This window comes from Mirounga angustirostris, unplaced genomic scaffold, assembly GCF_029215605.1.
Source record: "Mirounga angustirostris isolate CCGP_5_RB_7025 unplaced genomic scaffold, mMirAng1.0.hap1 SCAF_6, whole genome shotgun sequence".
NCBI classification, from domain to species: Eukaryota; Metazoa; Chordata; class Mammalia; order Carnivora; family Phocidae; genus Mirounga; species Mirounga angustirostris.
In genome coordinates this window covers 71256584-71276718 of record NW_026991714.1, presented here as the reverse complement: position 1 = coordinate 71276718, position 20135 = coordinate 71256584, and positions in this window count along the sequence as shown.

The window sequence follows — 20135 nt, the reverse complement described above, 5'->3', positions numbered from 1 at the left end:
ATGTCTTAGTTTTCATTTTCAATGCAGAACATAACGGTTAACCTTGAAAATGTGAAAATAAAAGTTTTGCTGATTGTGGGAGACTGAAGTTGGAGGGGAAGGGCAGGGGACTGACAGTCTCATTCTTCATAGAGTGGAACAAGATACTGGCCTGTGTGCAGAACAGAATCAGGATGCTGGTTAGAAGTTGGAAAATACAGACCTAAGAAAATAATTTCAAATGGGAATTACAGACTAATGCCTAGGTGATGTGAATGAACACAAGCAAATGACAGAAGAAAATATGTATTGGGCTATTAATATTGTAACCAGGCACCAACCTAATATTTATGGTATTTTTCCAGATATCATGTGGGCCACCCAGAACACACAGGCAAGATGAGTCTAACTCTTGGATGCCATTTTTATAACCTCCTAGGTTACAAAACAAACAAGTGGAAAAACAAAGATAAAAGAAGAATATGAGGAGGAGAAAGAGGAAGGTAAGTATAATCAAGTCAAGCATCTCTGATGGCAAGCTCTCTTTACTGCTGACTGATCACGGAAATGTTTTCAGAATGTTGGAGGCAAACCCTAAAAAAACTCAGAGCAGAAGTTCCAAAGTCTCCCTCTGGATGAGGAAAAGGTGGGGTTGGATCACCACCTTTCCCCTCACCAGCAGTTTCACCTTCCAGACTTCTCCACAGGGGTCAGATGTTACCTTTGTCTTAGGATATTGAATTTTCTAAAACTCTTTGCTGACAAAATAGCAAAAATGGTTTTTAACATATGGAAAGTTTTATCATCTACAGAGAATATTCCGTACCTGTCAGTTTGTAAATTCAAGTACAGCACGATCAAATTCCTAGGAATTGAGAATGCAGACTTAGGATTGTAAGGTAGTGCACAAGCCTGAATGGGCTGGGCAGGCGGTCTGATGGGCCAGAGGCAAAAACTGCTGAAAGCCCAAACATGCAATCTGTTCCCAAGACACCAAACAAATTTTCTGTCTGGGAAGGCACCATGCTAGGATACTGATGGCAGGGATTTATTTTTTTTAAATAGCAATACCAAGTGATGTAAACAGGAGCAAGAGTGAAAGAAAAAGAAAACATCAGAGATCTTCCTCATTTGTCTCCAAGTCAGCATTGGCGGAGATGGGCTCCGGGGAAGGGGAACATACCAGTGGGACATTTGCGGTCCTCAGTGGTGTTAAGGCAGGACTGAGGAGTGAGGTCATTCTCGCCATAGCGGTTTGGAGGCCAAAGGTCTTGTCCGTTCAGAATGACAGGTCATGCCCATCAGTGAGACTTCTGAAGCTCTGGTGCGGTAGGAAATGGCTTATACAAACATCAACGACTGAACAGCAAATTAGAAGACAACGGGATGGCCACAGAGTCTCACCAGTGCTGCTACCAGCACAAAAAACGTGTATTACGTCCATTATGTAAAACCAACTTCGTTTATGCAACCCTCTGCAGTAGAAACCTCCTGGGAGAAGAACTTAAATTTGTTTCCTTTTAAAAAATTATCCTAGGGGCGCCTGGGTGGCTCAGTCGTTAAGCGTCTGCCTTCAGCTCAGGTCATGGTCCCATGGTCCTGGGATCGAGCCCCAGGTCGGGCTCCCTGCTCAGCGGGAAGCCTGCTTCTCCCTCTCCTACTCCCCCCTGCTTGTGTTCCCTCTCTGTGTCTCTGCCAAATAAATAAATAAAATCTTAAAAAAAATTATCCTAAAACTACCTTCAGAGATCGCTGCATCTATGAACACACACACACACACACACACACACACACCAAGAGTAAAAGAAATAAACTAGAAATGGAACTAGGCTTAGGTCTCAGAATGGGGATGTGACTGAACATGGCCACCCCATTTCTGTACGGGCCACGAGCTAATAGCTGTTTGCATTTAATGAAACTAGCCAGCACTCCGTGGTCCCCATACATGCTTATTTCAAGCCCAAGTCCGCTGGTTGGATGACTGTGGACTGATCCAGGCCAGTTTGTGTCTGCTGCGTAGACACTTCATACTTCTCATCAGACAAGCAAGGGAGCCTAGGCATGTTCCTGTCCTGTAAAAAGATCCGGATCCATCTCTAGCTCAGATTCTTTTCCTCAGCCATGTCCACTCCACTCAGAAGCCCAAAGATAGTCTTCATTTCTGTGTTTTTTTATCTCTAGCCTTTCTTTTAGGTTCCTTTTTAGATTTCCACCTCTCTGGTCACATCGCCCCTCTGTCCTGCATGCTGTCTTGTCTATTCAAGCTCTTAGCATATGAATTTTAACAATTCCCTGGGAATTCCAACACCCTTTGCATGTCTGGTTCTGATACTTGCTGTGTCCCTTCAAATCATGTCATTTGCCTTTAGGTATTTGTTTCATTGTTTTCTTGACCAGGGGTGTGGAGTGGTGGACATACCAAGTGGAAGGAACTGCTATAAATAGGTCTTTTGTGATGTGGTAGTGATTGGGGGGGGGGGGGGATTAAGCATTCTATAGTCCTGTGATTAGACCTCAGTCTTCTAGTTAATCTATGTTCCTGGACAGTGAACTTCAGTTTTTTCCTACCCCCTTTTGGAGGGGGTATCAAGACGGCTAGCGTAGGCCTGAGTGGAACATTTTCTTTTCTCTACATAGAAGGCTAGAGCTGGCTGGATGGGGATATATTTCTCTTCTCCAGATCAGTAGGACTCTCTTACTATTGCTCGGGTAATTTAGACCCAGGCCAACTAGTTTTCCTCCAGGGCAGGCTGTTCTAAGAACAGAGTACTCAGAAGTATTTCAAGGTGGTTCCTTTCCCCCTCTCCCCAATGGGAGCAGGAGGGGACTTATCTCTCCTCTTTTCTGGGAGCTCCTGGATGTACATCTCACAGTATTGTTGGGGTCCCCCTAACATGGGGTCCTCCTGCGGAGATTTTAACTCTCAGGGATGTTCTCGCTCAGCCTCCAGCAATAGTCACTCCTGATCCGGGTTCCCTACCTGTGAGGCCTGCTCAAGAAGCTATGACACCCCATATTCACCGGTCTTTCTCTACTCTTGGAGGCAGTGGTTTGTCCTGGGTTTCCCTGTCTTACAGGTCCAAGAAGAGGTGTCAGCTTTTCAGTCTGTTCACTTTATACTTTGTAGGAAGGACTGGAGACTTCAAACCTCCTTACACACAGAACAGGAAAAACCCTATTCCATCGACTCCTATCCAATCTATGTCAGCCACGCTGGTTGCCATAGCTAACGTGGTTTTGACGCTAAGGTTTTCCAAGCCCACCTCAGAGTTACAAAGAGGTGCATGTGAACAGGGCAAGTTAAAACGTCAAAAAGCCAACTATTTTATTTTATTATGTTATGTTAATCATCATACATTATATCATTAGTTTTTGATGTACTGTTCCATGTTTCATTTTCTGCGTATAAGACCCAGTGCTCCATGCAATACGTGCCTTCCTTAATACCCATCACCAGGCTAACCCATCCTCCCAACCCCTCCCCTCTAGAACCCTCAGTTTGTTTCTCAGAGTCCATAGTCTCTCATGGTTCGTCTCCCCTCCAATTCCCCCCCTTCATTTTTCTTTTTTTTTTTTTTCATATAATGTATTATTTGTTTCAGAGGTACAGATCTGTGATTCAACAGTCTTACACAATTCACAGCACTCACCATAGCACATACCCTCCCCAGTGTCCATCACCCAGCCACCCCATCCCTCCCACCCCACATCTATTTTTATTAGGATTCGGCTAGGGGTGCTGCCGCCTTTTTGGCTGGGTTTCTGATTATATGCTCCTCGGATTGTTACAAGCCTTTGGTTCATTTCAGAGTTCTGGAGAAGCTGGTTCTGACTGGTTTTAATCTTCTAAAATCATACTTTTTCAGAAGATGCGATTTTTGAAGGTCCCTTCTGCACCATTTCAAAAGCGCTTCTTTTCATTAGTGGATATTTACAACACAAATACTCCTGTCCCTATCCCTCCTGCTGACAATAAATCAGTATTTATTAAATGGAAATTTCTTAAGATTAGAATTCAGACAGGGTCCTAGATCTCACCCTTTTTAGAAGTTCTTAAAATGTGTCCTGTACTTACAAAAGGTAAAAATTAACATTTCTTAAAGTACCCCAATAAAAATGCCATTCTAAAATTAACCAAACAATTCTTCATCACCAGCTTTTTTTTGTTTTTACTTCATAACATAACATATAAACTTTACATTTAATACCATGTATTTATTGGGCACCTACTGTGTGCAAACTACAAAATAAGTTGCAACCTATGGTATTAGTACTCAAGACCCTGTTAACACAGGTAGTGTTACATGATTTGACTGCCAAAAATAGGAGCTAACATTTAAAATTATAAAAATGAGGAATAAATTAATGTTACAAAATACAAGAACACTTTAAATGGTTATTAGCGAAGACTGAGTGAGAGTGTGTAACTGGGAGAGGGCTTCAGTGGTGATGAAGATTAGGATTCCCGGTGCCATTTCAAAAGTTAATATTTATGGAAAAGACTTGTGTTTCTAATTCTAGGTTAGCTATCTTTTTTTTTTTTTTTTTTTTTTAAGATTTTATTTATTTATTTGAGAGAGAGAGAATGAGAGACAGAGAGGGAGGAGGGCAGAGGGAGAAGCAGACTCCCTGCCGAGCAGGGAGCCCGATATGGGACTCGATCCCGGGACTCCAGGATCACGACCTGAGCCTAAGGCAGTCGCTTAACCAACTGAGCCACCCAGGCGCCCGGTTAGCTATCCTTTCATAAATCTGATGACCTGACATATGTGGATATGTTTCTGTTCATGTTTTTTTGTTAACCCACTATGTTTTAATAACTAGAAGGTTTTTGTTTTTTTTTTAAGATTTTATTTAACAGAGAGAGACAGAGCAAGAGAGGGAACACAAGCAGGGGGAGTGGGAGAGGGAGAAGCAGGCTCCCTGCTGAACAGGGAGACCAATGAGGGGCTCGATCCCAGGACCCTGGGACCATGACCTGAGCTGAAGGCAGACGCTTAACGACTGAGCCACCCAGGCACCTGGCTAACTAATAGAAGTCTTAAGACATCCATGTTCTTCTAAAAGTTACGCTTAGATATTTTTGGTCTTTTGAATTTTCATTTATTATTGATTCCCACCACACATCCGTGCACATGTTCCCAGGAACATACCCATAGATGCTGTGATTTTAATCAGACTGCTTAAATCTACTATAGAGGAACTGAATTTATCTGAATCAGTTGGATTCCCAAGTAGAAGAATGAATCATGACCCCTACTTTTTACTCTACACAGAAATGAATCCCAGATTGATTTACATGTAAAAAAAAAACTATAAAATATTTAGAAATATTGAAAAAAAGGGAGAAAGAGCTTCATGATTTGGTGTCAGAAATGTTAAAGACACACAAAGTTTTAACTCTAAAGATTTTTTTAACATAATACATTGACTACATTAAAATTAGGATACCATTAAAATTGAAAAGAAAAAGGCATCAAATGTAACAGGTTTTTGGAACAGATATATCTGACCAGGATCTGCTATTCCAAATACATAATAAAAAATCCTACAAACCAAAAAATAAAGATATCTTTTATTTTTTTAATTTTCAAATTTATTTATTTATTTGACAGAGAAAGAGACAGCAAGAGAGGGAACACAAGCAGGTGGAGTGGGAGAGGAAGAAGCAGGCTTCCTGCTGAGCAGAGAGTCTGATGCGGGGTTCGATCCCAGGATTCTGGGATCGTGACTTGAGCCACCCAGATGCCCCTAAAGACATCTTCTAATGGGCAAAAGACTCAAAGGAGTAGTCAGAAGATCTCCACATGACCTTGAAATGTACAGAAAGGTGCCCAAATACTTTATTCATCAGGGACATGAAAAATAAAACCATAGCAGAAGGGTTAATATTTACAAGAGGGATGGGCCAAGCCAATCCAATCTGAGGGACAGATCCCCAGGTCCTGGTTTTGCAGATAGGTCAAGAGCATCTATCTGCACACAACCAAAGAATATAGACAGATAGGTTTTCATCTGTGCTTATAGTAAAGCCCTTCAGTGCCGTCTTAAATCTGAATAATAATTACATGTGGTAGTTTTCTGTTTCTTTTAAGGTATATTCCCCCCTCCCAATATCTGACCCATTACTGGATATCAGTCTAATTCAGTTTTCATGAGGAAGCTCATCTTAGAGGTTAAATATTTGCCATGATTCCCACTCTGAGTAGCTGCTGATCAGAAAAACATACACTCAACTGGTGGCCATGTATTTGGGGGTTAATCCTGGTTCTTCTGAATTAAACACCTAACTGAAAGCATTATGGAGTGAATCGTAACATTATTATTCTGTCCCTGGCACTATGCTAACATCATTTAATCCTCATGACAGACTATGACTCTACCTTCTCATTTGAAAACAAGGAGCCGGGCGCCTGGGTGGCTCAGTTGGTTAAGCGACTGCCTTCGGCTCAGGTCATGATCCCGGAGTCCCGGGATCGAGTCCCATATCGGGCTCCCTGCTCGGCAGGGAGTCTGCTTCTCCCTCTGACCCTCCTCCCTCTCATGCTCTCTGTCTCTCATTCTCGGTCTTAAATAAATAAATAAATAAATAAATAAATAAATAAATAAATAAATAAATAAATAAATAAATAAATAAATAAATAAAATGAAAACAAGGAGCCTAATGAATTAAGGGGTAATAGGGTACACTGGTTAAGAACAGGGGCTCTAGGCCAACCTTCCTGGGTTTCAAACACAGCTCTGGTGTTTTACTGTGTGATTTGGGGTAAGTTAGTTAATGAACAAAACTAGTGAGAGACATACAGATATTTCAACTATCAGGTTTTGTTTGTATGTTTAACATATGAAAAATTAATATTTGGTCAATCGAGTGGTACTTACAGGAGCTTGTACTATTATAGTATCTTCTGTGATTACCTTAATTTTGTTAAAAACAATTTTCTCCATTTAAATCATTTTTCAAGATAAAAACATTATTTTATTTCTGTTTATATATTTTTATGGATATGAACTCTATAGATGAACTAAAATCCACCCATCCTCACGATGGATCTAGTTTTATCAAGGCTTAGGGTACAACCTATGCACTAAAACTCCTCTAATAACCTACTAGATCACAGACCCTACAGCTCTCCATTTGACTCCACATAAGTTAGATCTGAGAATAAAAAGCCATATTTATCTGTATCTCATTTGCTGAGAAGACTGAAATTAGTAGTTTTTTTTTACTTTTTAAAATATCCTTGCTAACAGACACAAATCCGTACACGTGGGCGTGCACACACACACATTATTGCTATAGCCAGAAGTAAAGCCTTCTTTACGATTAAGATGAGAAAGAAGTTCATATGTTGTTATGATGTTAACTTTTTTATAGATTCCAGGTCTATAAAATAGAGCCATTATATATAGCGACAGAGCATTATCGAAACTAAAATTAAGGTCAGAAACTTGATGATCAGGACATGCAGTTAATAGGGTTAAAGAATATTTTTTCAATTTTAGGAAATGCTCACATCCTAGTCAACTCTAATATCAACACAAAGAGTTGGGAAATTTTATCCCATTGTACCAGCAAGAGCATTGAAAATAAGGAGTTTACATAATTTAAATGAATTCTCTCCATGACCGTAAGCGTTTGGGGCTGAGAACCCATTCTTCTCCCATTGAACCACTATGACTAACTGGATGCTCGATTGTGTGTCACAATCAGAGGGAGCTCAGATCCTGCTGGGGACACTTGGATAATGGCAAAGTAGACTTTTTAGTAACTAATGAAAATAATAGAATTATACCTTGAAAATCATATTAAACCTTATTTCTTGCTAATAAGACAGCAAAGAATATGAATACTGGCAAGAGATTTTGACAGACAATAGAACAGAGATTGACCTCTGTTGTAGGGAGTCACACAATTAGCAGAAAAGGATAAACAGTTGCAACAGGTGGGTTAGCTGGTGGATTCGGCAGTTATTTTTTTTCTTGGAAACATAGCTTTACTTGGGTAAACCTTATATGGTAAGCTGAGTGTAGCTCATGTTGTGGCATAATTGTAAGAATATAAAGAGGAAGGATATAACATCTTATTAGGACTGATTATTAATAAAGAAAATGGAAAGCATTTGGTTAACTTCATGGCTTTACAATTAAGAGAAAGTAATACGACAGAAAAGCCTATGGAGGGTTAAAACTAGTATACAAAAATAATTTATAATAAAAAATGGAAATTACTACATTTAGGGATTACAGAGAGTAGATGCTCATTTTATGAGAACCTTGTAACTAGAATCATTCAAGGACATCATAAATAATAGCAAGCAGAAAGTTTTACAGAAGAGAACTCCATACAACATTAATGAAAAGATGGGCGTGCAGGATATTTTGTTGTTTTATTCCTATAAAGTCCAACAGTGAAAAACCACAAATTGACCTAGAGAGGCATGGTTTTAATATGTTAGCAGGGAATGATTGAGGGCAGGTGAAGTGGTCTCCTCTGGCGTATAATTTGCAGGTCAAACCTTATTCAATGACCAACCAGCAAAAGAGGTCTCATAACTAAGTAGGATTAAAAATAATCCTGTCGGGCGCCTGGGTGGCTCAGTTGGTTAAGCGACTGCCTTCGGCTCAGGTCATGATCCTGGAGTCCCTGGATCGAGTCCCGCATCGGGCTCCCTGCTCGGCAGGGAGCCTGCTTCTCCCTCTGACCCTCCCCCCTCTCATGTGCTCTTTGTCTCTCTCATTCTCTCTGTCTCAAATAAATAAAATCTTAAAAAAAAAAAAATCCTGTCATAAGTCCTGTTGAGCAGCATATACCCCAGTGTAACAGTAATTGACAGATTGTTTCCAACCTGGAAGCCCACAAAAAAATCAGTCTTTCTTAGGGACACAAAGGCAGAGAATGTTAAAGCAACTCGGTGGAGGGTGGGCTGGGTGCGGGTGGACCAGGGGACTCAGTGCATGCCGTGTAGCCCAATAACCAGATCTGGTAGACCTCTTTCAGATGAGAATGGAAGAATACAAGAAAACATATGTCACAGTTCACCATTTTACCCAAATGCATCACCATGGGCCAACAAAGGAAAAATAAGGACCCACTGTTGCTGCAGCTGTCTGGAGACTTCTTACTCAGCATCAAGTATGGACATGTTGCAAACAATGTGCATGACCTATTGAAGAGGAAGACCACAGAATTTAGGACGTGCTTACTTCTGTTCAGCTGCAACCTGCACCTACGCATAAATGTAGTCCCTAAAAGAAGATTCATTAAGTTTCCTAAGGAGGTCACCTTGTAAGCCATCCTAAATCCTTAAGTTAATCATTTTTAATCTTTGTTTTATTAATTACACTTGCCTGGGGACTAAGGCAACAAAGAAAATGAACTACTTTAAATGTACTTGTTTAAACAAAGTTCAAATTTCTTCTATAGCAAGACTGCTACATTTGATAAAAGTGATTGTTCTGACATTTACTGCATTGTTGGGGACTGTTTAAATGCTACCTTTGGGGGCACCTGGGTGGCTCAGTTGCTTGAGCATCTGCCTTCTGCTCAGGTCAGGATCCTGGAGTCCCGGGATTGAGTCCCGCATCGGGCTCCCTGCTCAGTGGGGAGTCTGCTTCTCCCTCTCCTGCTCCCCCCTCATGCTCTCTCTCTCTCATATTCTCTCTCTCAAATAAAATCTTACAAAAATAAATAAAATAAATGCTACTTCTGGAATGGAGGTCAAAGTTCTCAATATTTGCATTCATTCAAATATTAGTAAGTAACAACATGTGTCTTTAATGTCACTGCATAGATTTAGCAGCAGATATGTGTAATTCTAATTTGAGGGGCTACAGGAAAAAAAAAAAAAACTAATTTTGCTAAAATCTACCAGGAACTCTCTCTCCCTCACCCACCCCTCCCACAAGACTCTGTGCTACTCCAACTATACCCCGTAGAAATGAACACAGACCATGAAGTGAACATGGACTTTATTCAACCCCAACTTTGCTTTATATAACTTGTGTAGGTTAGAAAAATCCATGTGGACCTTCATGTCTCCTTAATAAGGACTCTTTTTCTCAGATCCATGTACTTCTGCTTCACTTCCTTTCCTAGGTCTTCTGGATTGCTACATCCTTGGGTGACTGAAATTTTGACCTTTTACCTGATTAGGAAATACTCCGCTTTGACTTAGTTGGCTCTGCAAATCTGTGCTTCTAGGTTACTTAAGTCTATTCTTGCAACTCGAGTTAGAGATGTTTATTTAGAAATCATCTTCCATTTCTAACCTTAAAACTCCATTCTAGCTCTGGATTTCCTGCCTCTAGCTCACGTTCCCACAGACTCCCCGGGCTTGCACTTGGCTGTGGGGTTTTCCAGGCATGGCTTAACAACAAGGACAACGGAGGGACCCGGGACTGGGAGACTGGCCTGTGGGGGAAAGGCAAAGAAGGAAAAACCATCAGGAGTGCCTGTGGTAGGATGCAGTCGTTGGTAACTGAAGGGTACCAGATGTGGCTATAGACAGAGGGAATGTACAAATCTTGTCACGTCACTTACGTAGTAACACGCCAACCTATAAGGATACTTGGTGAGACCGAGAGTCTGCATACATACATGCTTTGCAGGGTTAGAAGAAATAAATGATTGCAGAAAAGATGGACCACTCCTACATAGGTGCACACACCGTAAGGCAGTGCACACGGTTTCCAAAGCTAATTAGACTTGAAGAGGCAAAAGGAAAGGAAAAAAAAAAAAAAAAAAACTCCTCTGATTAGGGCAGGTGTGTTAACTACTTTCCCTGTAGGAGCTTTTTAATGGAGGACCTATTCAAGGTTAGAACCCTTACCACCTACTGGATGACAGAGGCTGGAAATTTCCTGATCTTATGGAGAATCTGAATATGCAGCTTACATCTTGATGTGCATCAGGCAGACCAAGCTGAGCAAATAATAAGATTTTAGTTAAGCGAAGGATTATGTAGGAATCTTTGTATGTCCCATAAATTCTAATAGTTATTTTAATAGCTTTACTTTTATTTTTTTTTAAGATTTTATTTATCTATTTGATAGAGACAGCAAGAGCGGGAACACAAGCAGGGGGAATGGCAGAGGGAGAGGGAGAAGAAGACTCCCCGCGGAGCAGGGAGCCCAATGCGGGGCTTGATCCCAGGATGCTGGGATCATGACCTGAGCGGAAGGCAGATGCTTAACGACTGAGCCACCCAGGCGCCCCAATAGCTTTACTTTTAAACATCTTGGGGGGAATGTATGTTTCTAAAATGTGGTTTTCAAATACAAGAGGCTGTCTATTTCTGCATGGGGCTATTTAGTTATGGGGCTAACTGGAAAATGCTGTGTATGACAAGGTAACAAATACCCGCAAGAAAAGACATGGACACAGTCTAATTCCCCAACAAGGAACACAAAGTGTCAGACGATGGCCTCTTTCCAGGCCATCCTGTGCTACAGTTGCTCTGGCCATGAATGGGATGGAATGGATTGTTCTCGGAGGTGGAGGGAGGCAATGTGCACACTCCTGACAAGGTCTGTCAGTACCGGGAGATTCAACCTGGTTTATCTCCTCTGCCCCCCACTGCTTTCTTGAGGTACAATTTACAAATAAAATGTCAAGATATTTAAAGTGTACCATGGGATGATTTGATATGTATACAATAGGAAAAGATTTCCTCCACTGAATTCACTCATCCATCACCTCACATGTGTAACTTTTATTTGGTGAGTACGTTTAAGTTCTACTCTTGGGAAATTTCCATTACACCAAACAGCGTTATCAACTATGGTTACCATGTCCTATGTTAGCTCCTCAGACCTTATTCATTTTACCACAGAAAGTGTGTACCCTTTTTAAAAAGCCTCTCCCTACTTCCTCCTCCCCAGTCAAGATCAGCAGCTGGAAGTTGGCCAATGGCTGGCCCTGCCCTTAGACCTGGGGACATCGGCTCCTGTCCCAGGTCCCGTGCAATGGAAGGACTCCGGGATTACAGAGGCAAGCACGGGCTAGACAACCCAGGCGTCTGGCTCGCTTCCGGCACAAGCCAACCCTGGACTCCAAACATCGATTCTGCTAACTAATGCTCTTCACGCCCTAGGAAAATGGGACCACCTGTCCCTGGCCACCCGTCCTCCAAACTCAAGGCAGCAGCATCCCAGGGCAGCAAATGCCCGTGGTCTGCGCCTACTGCTGGCAGGCAACTGCTCTGGAGTCTGCTGAAGACTTGAGTGCTGAAAATGATTATATCAGAGGCAAACTGATTTATCAAATTTCACTCTCAAAATGAGTGTCATACATTCTCCCATAATGATGTACCAAACATTGATTTGTGTGCTTCTCCTGTTGAGTAAGCACAGTGATCATTAACAGCTGACATAGAAATTTTGTTTAAGAATTACGGTATTACAGAATATATATAGACATGCCTGGTTTGAAATGAATGAAAAATGAATGCTATAAATACAAGTTATTTTTAAAATTCAGATCAAATTATAGAAAGTATTGAAGATATTTGAAAGAATTGAGTAGATGTATTAAAAGCTCAAATCTCAAGATAGAAAACAATTAGAAAGAGGAGGTCAAATCCTGGAAGGACTTTTGTTTCAAGAAAAACTCACAATATATGTGACATAGATTTATATAATCAAACGGGCTTATTTTTATATTCTTGTGACAATTTATCATGTTCACTTATACAGGTGTTAAAGACTTTTTGAATCTATTATTTTTTAAATTTTATTGACCATCCCAGTTGCTAGTGCTACAGAAGACAAACACTTCAAGTGGAAATCCACCAAAACCCCCTAAGAACCACAAGGATTCAAAAGTTACCTAGCATTATGGACAGTATAAGAAAACAAGGTGAGAATCTTGATTATATCAACATAATTGGTGATTTGCTGCAATGAAAAAGCATATACTAAATAGTTGTACTCACAAATCATACTAATACATTTCTTCACAACTTTTAGAGATCACAAAATTTCCCACAAATTCTCAAATGTGTTTCTTTCATTTAATTTCTAATCTAAAATCTCTTTATGTCACATTTTTAAACATTATTTACGTGAGAGAAAGGTTAAATGCACCTTTTTAAAAAAAGTTTTACTAAGATTTCTGATTTCAGAACCATCAGTGGCTTCTAACTGAAAGACAAATATTTCAAAGCATCCACTTGAATATTTCTTATATTCTATTAATATCTACAATGCAGGTACTTATGCTACAAAATGACTGTTTCTCAAATTGAAATTTTAGATTGTGAAAATTCTCAAATCTGCTTTTACTAATTAAGAAATTAATGGTATATGTACATATGTGAAATAAAATTATAGTAATAAAATATTTTAAGATTTTTTTATTTATTCATTTGTGAGAGAGAGAGAGAGAGAGAGCATGAGCACAGGAATGGGGTGGGGGGAAGGGCAGAGGCAGAAGCAGAAGCAGACTCTCTGCTGAGCAGGGAGCCCGATGTGGGGCTCGATCCCAGGACCCTGAGATCATGACCTGAACCAAAGGCAGATGCTTAACTGAGCCACCCAGGCATCCCTAAAATAGTGTTTTTAAAGTAACTTAGAGAAAAATGCTAACAAATCAAAGAATGGTAAACATAATTTACTTTTTAGAGGTGGTGGTTCAAGACGGTGGTTTAGTAAGATCTTGAACTCAACTCCTATAAACACAAGAAATCTACAGCTACTTATGGAATAGTTTCCTCTGAAAAAGTCTTGAAAAAGTAGATGAATAGCAACTCCACAACAAAGGATAAAAGGGTCACACTGAGACAAGAAGGAGAGGTGGAGACAGACTCTCTCTGAGGCACGGTAACCCACAATTGGGAAGTTTCTCAAAGATATGGTCTTTTAACTGAGGAGTAAAGGGTTCACTCCCACATCAGGTATCCCAAATGTTGGGTCCTACACCAGAATGAAGAGCCCCTGGAACATTTGGCTTTGAAAACCAAAGAAGAGTGTGTTTAGGAGAACCACAGAACCGTAGGGAACAGAGAAAAAGGCAGGCTCTTCAATAAATGGTGCTGGGGAAACAGGACGGCTACATACAAAAGAATGGGAATGGACCACTAGCTGACATCTCACACACACACACACACACACACACACACACACACACACACTCAAGATGGATTGAGACTTGCATGTAAGACTTGAAACCACAAAACCCCTAGGAGAAAACATGGTGGTAAGCTCCTTAACATCAGTCTTAGTGACTTTTTTTCCTAATTTGACTCCAAAGGCAAAGGCAACAAAAGCAACAACAAACAAATGGGACTATACCAGACTGAGAAGCTTCTGCACAGCGAAGGAAACAAGCAACAAAACGAAATAGCCAACTGGTGAATGGGAGAAGATATTTGCACATCATATATCCAGAAGGGGTTAATATCCAAAATATATATAAAGAGGTCATACAATTCAACAATCAAAAAGAAGGAACCCAATTAAAAATTGGACAGAGGATCTGAATAGAGACTTTTCCAAAGATGACCTATAGATGGCCAACAGACAGATGAGAAGATGCTCAAAATCACTCATCGGGGAAATGCAAATCAAAACTAAAATATCACCCCACACCTGTCAGATGGGCTATTATTTAAAAGACAAAAAATAGTTAAGTGTTAGTGAGGATGTGGAGGGGGGGAAAACCCTTGTGCACCTTGTATATGTATATATATGTGTGTATCTACACACACACACACACACACACAGAACACTACTCAGCCATAGAAAAGAGTGAAATCTTGTAATTTTCAACAACATGGATGGACTTATAAGTATAGGGTATTATGCTTAGTGAACAGAGTCAAAGACAAATATCACAGGATGTTATTTACAAGTAGAATCTAAAAAGCAAAACAAAACCCAGACTAATAGATACAGAAAACAGACTGGTGGTTGCCACAGGGGAAGCCGGTGGGGAGGTGGAGGAGTTTAAGAGGTACAAACTTCCAGTTATAAAATAAAGGTCATGGGGATGCAACTTAGAGCATGAAAAATACAGTCAGTCATATTGTATTAACTTTGTATGGTGATAGAATGTAATTAGACTTATTATCATTGGTTTACAATGTATACAAATACAAATGTAGAACCACCATGCTGTACACATGAAACAGAATGTTGGAGGTCAATTAGACTTCATTAATATAAAATGTACATTAGGGGAAAAATTAAGAGAAAATAACAAAAAGAGGGAGAATAATGGCTACTTCAAAAGTTATAAATGCATTGTACTGAAGTCCTTAAAGTACATGGTTGTATTACCTTCCAGAATTAAGATCAAGCACAGCTTACTTATAAGCAGTAATTCAAATACAGATGTAATATATGGACCTCCTTTTTTAAAACCTCATATTACAACATGCAACTGTAATAGTTTATAATAACCTCAACCAGGCCGCCTGGGTGGCTCAGAAGGTTGGGTGTCTCCCTTTGGCTCAGGTCATGATCTCAGGGTCCTGGGAACAAGCCCCACATCGGGCTCCCTATTCCTTGAGAAGCCTGCTTCTCCCTCTGCCTCTGCTTCTCTCTCTCCCTCTCTCTCATAATTAAATAAAAAACTAAAATAACCTCAACCAAAGTAACCTAATCGGTCTGCCTTGCATTGTAAGCATACTTATATGAAAAGGAGTACAAAGCCCAACTCTGGTTAAGGAAATGGAAATACCTTTGTTTTTTTTGTTTGTTTTTGCTTTTTTCTGTTTTTTAAAGATTATATTTGACAGAGAGACACAGCGAGAGAGGGAACACAAGCAGGGGGAGTGGGAGAGGGAGAAGCAGGCTTCCCTCCAAGGAGGGAGCCTAATGCGGGGCTCGATCCCAGGACCCTGGGATCATGACCTGAGCCGAAGGCAGACACTTAACAATTGATCCACCCAGGCACCCCAGAAATACTTTTGTTTTGGATTGGACAGAATGATCCATGAAGTGGTAGAAATTTGTCTTCACAAATGGGTCTATATACTTGATTTAAAAATCTCTTACTAAATGTTTGACCATTTTAATACTTGAGATTGATCACTTATAATCTTATTCTGTACAAATGCTACGTATAACCAGCATTGACTGCCTGTACTGGATTAATAAAGCATATAATTAGATATTTATTTAAACATCCATTTCAACATTGATTGACTTAACTCACAGGAGTGTTTTAAGGAGATTAATAAAATGAAGGGTGGGGGGGGGAAAGGTAAAATTTGTCATGATTTTTTTAACAAATTACAGAATTCTTTGGGGGCAGCATTCATGACTTATAGAAGAGTTACCTGCTTCTGAAGAGGTGTTAGTATTGACAATTTCATTTTCTGTTTTTTTGAACTGGACCCCTGAGAATTAAATTCTGCTAATATTGATTATTACACTAAAATTTACTTTGCCATCCACCCATCCAAACCTAAGCTGAAATGTGATCACACACTAGAACTTATCCAGAGATCAATCCACTATGTTTTGTGCTCCTTTTCTTTAGACCTTTTTGACCATTACTTTTTTGAGATAGCTAAGTGTATATGCAGGAGTGAATATATATATACATACATATACATATGAATACATATATTCAGTTTCATGCTTTAATTATCTAAGTTTTAAAACATAGTAAACATGAATTCAAAAGCTTTTTATCAAGTCAAAAAAATTTAAAGAGATAACTTTAGAAAACCCAATTAACTTTACTGTTTGATCCTGTTAAGTCCTACCATATTCAAAATAATCCAAAAATTGTTGTTAATGTAGCTCCTTTTGAGGGGCTCTTTTCTTTAAGTAGTAGGTACAGAGGGTATTTAACTAGACTTGTATGTTCCCCAAATAAGGAAAACCATCAAAATGAATAATCTGTCTACATTCAAGTCCAGTCCTTATGTATAAAGTTCTAGGAGTTTCGACGGATTCAAGTTTGGAATCATTTTGTAGGGTATTTGTTCTCCCTGCTTCATAATTAAATGGCCATCAGCTAACAAGTCTGGTGCTTCTACTTTGGAACCTTCACCCTGATTTCAGCTACTTCTAACCCTCTTTTATTCCCTAACACACAATACAGATTAGGGATGCAGAGATTCACTGCTTTACCCTCTACATTCTCCTACCCTGGGAAGTATTGCCTTAACTCAACTCAACTAATAAAGGAAGAAATGAAGGGAGGGAGAAAAAGAGGAAAACCATCTAACCAGGGTCAAATTAAAATGAACAGAGGAAATACAGAAAAATGATAGGAAACAAAATTGTGAAGTATGGAGCTGAAACACTTTTTCAAAAAGCCAGAGCACTGAGTGTTATATGCAAACAATGAATCATGGAACACTACATCAAAAACTAAAAAATAAAAAAATAAATAGTGAGAGATAAAAAATATAATCACTTAAAAAGAAAAAAGCCAGAAATAGTACAATGGCAGAGAAGTATTATATATTTATGTTAATGAAGAGAAAGGGATAGGTTTTTAAAATACTCTGAGTTTTGCAAACTTGTTTCCTTAATTTTTTTTTACTTGATATGAAATAGTTGAGTTTATGGCAAAAATTGTTCTCCTTGCCATCTTTTATGAATTAAGTTACTTGTAATGTATTAGAAAGATACTCTTTAGCCATAAATATTTGTTCTTTTAAACCAGAAAGTGAAAATTCCCAATTTTGGAAAGTAAATGGATTATCTTATATCCAACCAAGTTAAGAAGTTCAGTGTTACTGTTGCAAAGAGAATGAAGTCTCACAAATCAAAACCATTCTGGAAGGTTTTGGATTTCTAATATTTTGCTTTAAAATCCTTTTAGAGAAATCATTAAAATACAAATTGCAAAAGATAAATATGGGGAGAAACTCCTCTAAGCATATAAGAAAAAATGAAATTGTAAGAATCAATGTTTTAAAATATAGAGACATAAAATTGTCTTGGTTTTACTATATTTAAAAATAGAAAATAATTTTTTTAAACATTTGAGAGAGAGAGCAGAGAGAAAGAGAGAGCATGAACAGGGGAAGAGGCAGAGGGAGAAGCAGACTCCTGCTGAGCAGGGAGCCTGAGGTGAGACTCATCCCAGGACCCTGAGATCATGACCTGAGGCGAAGGCAGACACTTAACTGACTGAGCCATTCAGGCGCCCCCTCAAAAAGAGAGAATTTTAATGCCTATTAAATTTTATTAAATAGTATTCTCAATGCTGCATTTTAAATATTTTCAACGTTACAGACCTACAATTTAATTATGTCTTGTATAATGTCTAATAGGCTGTGGGTTTTTGCTTTTTTGTTTTGTTTTACTTAGTTCTGTATTCTCTTAGTCTTCAGGTCATTTTCCAGAGAACCCTCTATTGATTATTGACAAAGATAAAAGGAAATTACCTTAGGAGATCTGATGTACCATCAATGAGAGGTTCAGTTTGCAAAGCCCCATGCTAGAGAAGACTGTTATATGTACAAAATAAAGTCTGCAGACACTTAATTGTCTCTGCAAGTTTGCATAAAGAGAATGCATTTATGGCAAGTTTAAAGTACTTAAAGAAAGAACAACTGTGTTCAGATAATTTTGGAATTGTTACCTGAGGATATAAGGGATTATAAATGAGGCTATTTACTGTGCCAGGAAAATTCCACTGTATTCTTTGGAAAAGAAACTTCTGTCTATTGTAGCAAATAAATATTCTATGAAGGGTCTTCTCATGTTAAAATAAGTCATCCTTTTAATTTCCATCTTAATTTCTCAATTCTATACATATTTTACACATTATTTTAGCCCAGAAGTGTTATTTCATTCCAATAGCTTGTTTTTTTGGTGATTTGTGCATGTGTTTTGTCCAACTTTGGACTTCACAATAATACAAAAACTTAATGGGGATAATGGTGGCCATATAGTTTAAATATCTCCACCTACTTTTTTTTTTTAAACCATGCACATCAATAAGGAAATCAAATTCCACTCATATCAAGTTTACAAAGTAACTATGGCAAGAGCACTTCAAGCTTCCAGGCATCTATCATTGGAGAAACAAAAGTGAGACCAGCGGAGGTGGGCCCTTTGCAGAGAATCAGACCACCTGCAAAGGAGACAGGAGAGTGTGGGGGATCTGGGGTTTGCACTCAGAAGGTTATTCACCACACCTACGCCGGAAATGATGGGAGTGTGTCTCAACTCTAGAGATTCAGAGTATCAGCTACTAGGAAACTAAAAGGAAGGGGCTTGGGAAGGCAGTGTGTGAGTTCAAGATGACAATATTGCAAAGGGAACACCTGGATGGTAAGGTCTCTATTTTGGGTGATAAAGGATAACAAAGAAATAAAGGGCTCTATTGATGGAAGTGTCAGAGTTCTAGAAGACAAACATTTGTAAAGACAAACATCTATAAAGTGTTAGAGTTTTAGAAGATAAACATTTATAAAGCACCATTTATAATATTAAGCATCAAGAGATGCTTAAACAACTGAGCCACCCAGGTGCCCCTGGAATTAACATTTCAGAGCAAGATAAAAGGCACTGCTATTGCAATATGAAATCCAGGATAAAAAGAAAACACAGGATAGAGAAATTAACATTTTAGAATTTACTGATTATTTTGGCAAACATAATAGGGGAGTAGTATTTTTAAGTTTTAAAGTCTTTTCTATCTCATAAGCATACATCTATACACATACACTGCTATCCATCATTACAAGTCACTGGTTTCCTAAAAATTACTAGTGGTGAGGACCTATTAAGATCAGCTATAGTCAGGAATATAGAATATAATTCTAGAATCAGCCATTCACATGCCGATACTCCTCATACTAAGATACTTAAAAAAAAAATGGATATTTAATTCAAATAAATTTAAATGATTTAAAACATTTCCTTTGGGCTGATTATAAAAGTAAAATGCAATTGTCCAAATTTATTGGAAATTAAAATCTCTTGCCAAAACTGAGAGAGGAAATCTAAAATCCAGCACTGCTCCCAATGACAGAGATGGAAACATTCTGGAGTGTGGTCCGTAATGGCTCTCATGTGACTGGTGCTTTCAATATTAGGAGTGGCAGCCCTCTTCCATCCACTTGCTTAAAAATGGCAAGGTGATGAGTAACAAATCTGCTAGAAATTTAGTTGAGAACACTGAAAAGCAGCCATAACTACGCCAAATGATGTTTAAACATGCATCCATCCTATGACAGATG